At 38.1% G+C, this 7,735-nt stretch overlaps 1 long non-coding RNA gene across 2 annotated transcripts; it reads left to right on the top strand.

Annotated features, from left to right (window-relative positions):
- Positions 1–461: 461 nt before the first annotated feature.
- Positions 462–6,455, top strand: LOC124553954. Of its 2 annotated transcripts, XR_006968183.1 has the most exons (4): positions 462–583; positions 5,638–5,748; positions 5,829–5,882; positions 6,068–6,455. It is a non-coding gene; the product is annotated as an uncharacterized LOC124553954 (long non-coding RNA). The 2 variants fall into 2 exon arrangements; XR_006968182.1 differs by lacking the exon at positions 462–583 and having other exon boundaries at positions 5,610–5,748.
- The last annotated feature ends 1,280 nt before the right edge of the window (positions 6,456–7,735 follow it).

Raw genomic sequence — 7,735 nt, 5'->3', positions numbered from 1 at the left:
GGCCCTTGAGAAATCTTAAGACAGATGAACCACAGTCGCAGAGCCTGATACTACTGGCTCTTTACTGCAGCCGTCCACCTGTTGTCACATAGAAAGTGCACTCAAACCTTCCCAGCTACTGCAACACACATGACTTACGTAACATCAATTTAAGCATATGTTAAGTCCCTGTCCCCTCCTGACATTTAACAAATGTGCAAATAAATAGTTCTTTCACAGGTATACCTACACTGAAGTCTAGGAGAAGCATTTTTGGCTTTATTGCAATGTGGGTTACTTCACTGTTTCAGTTATGAACCCAACACATTTATACTGAGCCGATACAGTAACATTCTTTAGGAATGCTGTGAGTGTGAGTGCTTGAGTTCCTACAGAAAGATGCTTATAGATACTGCTTTAGCAGGACCTCATGAAAAAACCCGTACTCCATTTGGATAAACCTGCCTTTGTTTCAGGCAGTGTCAAACAACTCACGTGGCAGACATGGGAGAGCAAACAACTGCTCAGCTGCTTGAGCAGTGATAGCAGATGTTGATGAAATGTATTTGTAGTATGTCAGCTGAACCAGTACTGAGGTTACAATGTAAGTGACATTAAATATTTGAAAATTTAAGGATACTGAAATGTGTTTTAATTACCTGAGAGCAGCAAGTTGCAGCCTGCAGTGCTTTGCTGGCAAAATGTACAAAATCTGTGCATTGCTCCATAGTGTTATTTTCTGACAAATGTGTGACCTACTGCAGTTCACACAGAATGATTGATGGTTTTGTACCCAAGGACGACCTTCATTATGTGAAAGGGTCAGAAAGGAACTCACCTCATATTAATATGGACCAGGATGCCACCATACTTTGCCTTTTTAAGTCTACATTAAGGAAACATTTTTTCAGATATAGTGGAAACATTGTTGACACCTCAGGTCAAAGACAAGGGAGCCATGGGTCACCATTACAGCAGCACACCTCGCTGTTCAGGTACAAGAGTTTCTGCATGCAACAATTTTGAGGCCAATGGATTGACTCTCCAGCTGCAATAAAATGGGCAATATAAGCTCAGACCTTGCCATATCAAACATCTCATTATGAGGAACAATTAAGTTCTACTCAGTCCACCATTAATGCAAGACTAAGAATGGCGTCAAAGTGTACAACTTTCAGGGTATCAGATTTTCTCCAGCCTTGTCAAGCATGACATGAGAGACACAGGTATCTAAAGCATAATTGTGCCCATGCAGATCCACTGGATATACAGCTTTTTTATCTAACCATTGTAGTACACAGTATACTTTTTTTTGGACATAGTATTAACACACACTGCTTTCCCTGTATCTTGCAACTGGCCCTGTCCCTTAAATGACTGCTTATGAACATTTGAGAAACATTCTATGATATTGTTCAAATGTGTGGGGCCCATACTAAAGAGCACTAGCAGGATATTAACATAACACAAAGAAGGGCAGTGGGAACAGTTACAGGTTTACTTTTATCACCCAAGAGCATCTCAAAGATGCTGAAAAACTATCAGAATCTTGAGAAACCAGCTATCCCAAAAACCCTGCTTAAGAACTTTAAAGATGAGTGCTGACAAATTGCAGAATGCATCACAGTCCTCTGTGTATATCTCCAATGATGGCCACAATAACTGGATTATTTATTACAATATGTGCAGCGGTGCTTAAGTAATCATCCGTCTGAACACTGCATCAAAATGCTACAGGAGATAGTCAAAGTTGTACAATATGACATTCTTTCTACCCTGCATTTATTAACAGCAGTTTTCAGACCATGGACGTAAATGTGACTGAAGTTCAGTCACAAAAACTCCTAAAAATTGTTAAAACCATGAGGCCTCACTGCACAAAATTTACAGTGAAGATATGCTCAGTTTTACATAGTAGAACAAGAGGAGATAGCAGTCTTGGTTGTGATGCTGAAATTAGTGTTTCTTTATTCATCAATGACTCATGGCTTGCATAATTCCAGACATTTTCAGAGTGGCTGATGTTGATAAGCAAGTTGAAGATATCTGTGATACGAAAACAACAAAAATAAATTTTCTTCATGGGGATGTTTTATTGATATCCATAACTTAACACATATCAGAAAATCTGAAGATACTTTGAATTAGGCAAAACACAAATCACTGATGAATTTAAAGATCAATATGTCTGCTTGTGTCTGTATGTGTGGGTGGATATGTGTGTGTGTGTGCAAGTGTATTCCTGTCCTTTTTTCCCCCTAAGGTAAGTCTTTCCGCTCCCGGGATTGGAATGACTCCTTACCCTCTCCCTTAAAACCCACATCCTTTCGTCTTTCCCTCTCCTTCCCTCTTTCCTGATGAGGCAACCGTTGGTTGTGAAAGCTAGAATTTTGTGTGTATGTTTGTGTTTGTTTGTGTGTCTATCGACCTGCCAGCACTTTCGTTCGGTAAGTCACCTCATCTTTGTTTTGTTTCCCTCTATTTTATATATATAGAGAGGGATGAGTCTCTGAGATGTTGAAAGAAGCCAAGGCTTTAACATGTTATTTAATCAAATGAAAAGTCAGATTGTCATAAAATATTATAGTATTTCAATGCTGATATTAACTGAATTGAAACCTTTCTGTGAAGATACTCCATGGAGTAAAAGAACTTGCCACATAATACATCTTTAATTTATGAATGTACCTAGAGTAAATAAGACACCCAGTAGTTGGAGTGGGCTTAGTGTGGCTGCTTTGCGTGTACATGTAAACCAGTCACGTAATACAGTTTTGTACACATCTCTTCGGTGGGGCAGGTACCTCCCCCACTCTAAAAGAAATGGTCTTCACAAAGGGAAGTCACATTCTGTCCCAACACACAAAATGATGTGACACATTAATATAAGCCTGAAGAAAAGCAAGATGTGATAGATACAGCAAGTTTTGCCCATAATGATTAGTTGTAAAATCTCAAAATTATTTTGCCATTCACCAAAGAATTTATCAGTTGCTATCCTTCCTCCTTCCCAGCCTAGATCCTGGATATACTCTACTTTAGTTTACTTAGCAATTCCACTACATTTCTGTCCAGAGATTTTTCTACTGGCACTGTACTCATACTTAGCATTATTTTTAAAAACAGAGAAATATTGGTGACAAAGGGGTAGTGTTTTAGTGCTAATTCCCATCATCTCCCTTCTTCCCCTCCACCCCCCACTCCCCATTTACACGATTTCTTGGTTGTGTTGGCATACTGATGTGTAACATAGCCTGAGGTCTGGTTTAGATTATGTGGTGTCAGTTTCATTCAAAGTTTGGGGAGAAGACATTTGTGAATGCAAACAAAATGTGTGGTAAGAGATTGGTTTGCAGTGTAGCCCAATGCCTAATGCACCACATGTGACTTTCTTTTTAACCTGCAACATGTTAATGTAATTACCCTGGGCTTTCTTCCAGCAACTAGGCAGTTCTCTGTTGGGTTGGTGGCGATGGGAGGAGAGTATTCTGGTATGTTATGGTTAAATAGTATGGGGGTGTCTCTCAGCTGCAAAGCCCACTTATAATCTGACAGGGAATCCACAGGGTCTTCTCCAATGTTAGCAGTTTTGGATGACTCAGTGCCACCAACATCAATGTCATTGTCACTTAGCTCTGAAGTGGTGTGGAAAGTAAACTTGTGGAAGTACTCATGGATCTTCTTCTTTGGAAGGAAAATACTTAGCACTAATTCCAGTTGTTTCTCTGATGTTACATTCATTTAGGGATAATGAAGAAGATGTATCTATTTGGAGTAAGGGACCCTTTTCCAGAAATGACAGTCAGAAGTTATAAGTGGAAACCACTCTGGTGCCTTTGACTATGACACTTTTCTGCTGCAAAGTTTTTGCTTACCATATTTTGGGAATAAGTAGTATGTATCAAGACAATAAAAAAATTGTCTGGTAAACATGGGTCCTAAAACACTTACCTTAGGAGCTATGATCAATTAGTCAGTATAAGAGATGTTTCATAGTAGCAAATATGAATAAGTGTTTATACAGCTCTTCATGTGTGCACTTTTCCAGAAATGACAGTCAGAAGTTATAAGTGGAAACCACTCTGGTGCCTTTGACTATGACACTTTTCTGCTGCAAAGTTTTTGCTTACCATATTTTGGGAATAAGTAGTATGTATCAAGACAATAAAAAAATTGTCTGGTAAACATGGGTCCTAAAACACTTACCTTAGGAGCTATGATCAATTAGTCAGTATAAGAGATGTTTCATAGTAGCAAATATGAATAAGTGTTTATACAGCTCTTCATGTGTGCACTTTCAAGCCCATGCATACTGAATTTTTTTTTATTGATTTGGTTTGAACTACCTCCTCCAAGAAATACAGAAAGCAAAGAGATTACGATACAAGAGTTTCTCTGTCAGAGGTATGAGAACAATTTTCGCGTATGACTTACAACATTTGCTGTTTTTCAACTAGGGATTCTTACCTCAAAATGATACATTTACCTCCCTCCATCATATATCAAAGTTGGTAACATCTTTACAGACTCTCCCTGTAATACTTTTATTTCATTGTTCAAGCAGACTGTACTGATTATGGTGCAGTGAATGTTGTGTACCAAGTGTAGTCATAATTATGAATGCTCTCTCACAATGCAAGACCAAAGTAATAACAAAAAGTATGCAATCAGATATACCATTTCTTCCACCTGTAACTATTAATAGACAATGATGGTCAATGGTGTTCAGTTTTTGTTCTGGTTCTTTACTGAATATGCAGTTTGACACATCACTGGCCAGTTACATATTACTTAACCACTTAATTGGTCTCCAGCTTAAATGACATTTACTTCATTATATTTACATAATTATTTTTTTACTTCTCGGCTGTATTTCACTCATTACTTATTTTCCAAAAAAATTGCCTCAATTACAATAATATGACACCCCTACAATTACTGTTTACTAACCACAGGACACTAAACATTTGAAATAATTTGATATGTCTTAGCTGTAAATGGTGTAGAGAATTCTCACAGTTCTCAGTGGACTAGGCAGTATAATATTCATGTTGACTGCTTACAAAAACAGCTTATTCTTGATGAGTTTTGTTTAGTGAGACCTTCATTAATGTGTAACCAGACCAGATAGCAGCTTAACATCACTCACTGTGGATAGTAGAAAACTAGAGCACAAGTATGTTGAGTAATTGTTCATGGCATGAAGACTTGATTTCAGTAAAATTTTGGGTAACATTTGTGATAAATGTGGTTGTTCGGATGGATAATGATATATGATATTGTCAATACACAGTGACCAAATGTGTTATCAATAAGGCTCATCAATTTGGAAATTCTCTTTTGATATATGTGGCCTTGTGATCCATTTAATGTAGAAATGAATTCCAGTTTGCTACAATTAAATGTTTAATGAAAAAACAGCAGAATAAAACTCTTTAGTATTTATGTAGTCAGTTCAGTTGATTAGCCTCCTTGTAAGTCATTAGTCATGTTTCATTAAATGTCACATTATTAGATCTGCATGGAACAATTTCAGTTATATGTTGATAAAATATTATATACAACATTGGGTCATATAGTTACTGGTTTGTCCTCTCTGCAGCCATGCTCCAAGCAACCTGAGGTCTAATACACAACTAAAATGAGGGAATTTTACAGGTGCCTCACAACTCTGGTACAGAAATCCCGAGGACTAGGAAGACGCCTGACAACTCAGTGATAGAAATCAACAGGACTGAGATCATAATTTTTTATGATGAGAGTAGTAATGTAAGTCAGGTCAATAACATTTTTCCTTTTTATTGTACAGTAAGTAATAATTGATATACTGAAACATTTTTTTCCCTTAGATCGATAGCCCACCATGTACATCAAATAGTGAACGCCCAGATATCACAATTGATGTAAGTAAAAGACTCGCTTGAGGTAATGTTCATAACCTCCTACACAAATAAGTTCATTCCAGCTTGCAAAGACAGAGATTAAATCTTAACCTCCCAGCGTTACTTTTATTGATAACAGTAGCCATTAATGAAATTAAACAAACTTAAACAGTCCTCTTGAACACTAATGCCATTTTTCATTACAGAATATGGATGTGGTGGTAGTTAACAACAGTGCTGAATTTGAGGTGCCTAGTACTCCAGTGGTTTCTGGTGCATATTCCACTACACCAAAAGTTCGGAAGATGAGAAAGAGTGATAGTAATCCCTTACTAAATACAGTACTGGAGAACTTAAACTCAAAATTAACCCAAAAGGCATTAGACCCATCTCCACATGATGCTTTGGGACACTTCATTGTTGAAGAGTTGTCCAGAATACGAAATCCAATGACTGTGAGAGACACAAAACATAAGATACTGAAATTTATCATGGAAGCTCAAATAATGGATGATAATTGTTGAATTGTATGCATTTAGTGTTTATTACTTTGAAAATACATTACCATTCAAAAATTGAAGTTTTTAATTGACTCCATTGCCAAGGGACAGAAACACTCGTATTAAAATATTCACAGTATTCACAGACTTCCTTTGCTTGCCTCGCAGTTCTGCTGGTGTACGCTACCCCACAGAGCACCAGCACGCCATGACCCTTCCTCCATCATACAAGACTCCGTGTTTTCCACGTCTCTGGTTGACGTATATGTGCTGTCTGTTTCATCAGTCTAAAAAAATATGTAAAATGCAAAGTGTTTCCGTAATTAATTCCACTTTGTCTACAGCAAGTTTAATAGTTGTCAGTAATATTCAGAAAAGGTTCAAGAAGGGTCGTCGAGCAGATGCGCAAAACTATAGACCTATACCTCTTACGTCGATCTCTTGTAGAATTTTAGAACATGTTTTTTGCTCGTGTATCATGTCATTTCTGGAAACCCAGAATCTACTATGTAGGAATCAACATGGATTCCGGAAACAGCGATCGTGTGAGACCCAACTTGCCTTATTTGTTCATGAGACCCAGAAAATATTAGATACAGGCTCCCAGGTAGATGCTATTTTTCTTGACTTCCGGAAGGTGTTCGATACAGTTCCGCACTGTCGCCTGATAAACAAAGTAAGAGCCTATGGAATATCAGACCAGCTGTGTGGCTGGATTGAAGAGTTTTTAGCAAACAGAACACAGCATGTTGTTATCAATGGAGAGACGTCTACAGACGTTAAAGTAACTTCTGGCGTGCCACAGGGGAGTGTTATGGGACCATTGCTTTTCACAATATATATAAATGACTTAGTAGATAGTGTCGGAAGTTCCATGCGGCTTTTCGCAGATGATGCTGTAGTATACAGAGAAGTTGCAGCATTAGAAAATTGTAGCGAAATGCAGGAAGATCTGCAGCGGATAGGCACTTGGTGCAGGGAGTGGCAACTGACCCTTAACATAGACAAATGCAATGTATTGCGAATACATAGAAAGAAGGATCCTTTATTGTATGATTATATGATAGCGGAACAAACACTGGTAGCAGTTACGTCTGTAAAATATCTGGGAGTATGCGTGCGGAACGATTTGAAGTGGAATGATCATATAAAATTAATTGTTGGTAAGGCGGGTACCAGGTTGAGATTCATTGGGAGAGTGCTTAGAAAATGTAGTCTATCAACAAAGGAGGTGGGTTACAAAACACTCGTTCGACCTATACTTGAGTATTGCTCATCAGTGTGGGATCCGTACCAGGTCGGGTTGACGGAGGAGATGGAGAAGATCCAAAGAAGAGCGGCGCGTTTCATCACCAGGTTATTTGGTAAGCATGA

The sequence above is a fragment of the Schistocerca americana genome, chromosome 11 (genome assembly GCF_021461395.2).
Source record: "Schistocerca americana isolate TAMUIC-IGC-003095 chromosome 11, iqSchAmer2.1, whole genome shotgun sequence".
NCBI classification, from domain to species: Eukaryota; Metazoa; Arthropoda; class Insecta; order Orthoptera; family Acrididae; genus Schistocerca; species Schistocerca americana.
This window is presented reverse-complemented; position numbering and strand designations above follow the sequence as displayed.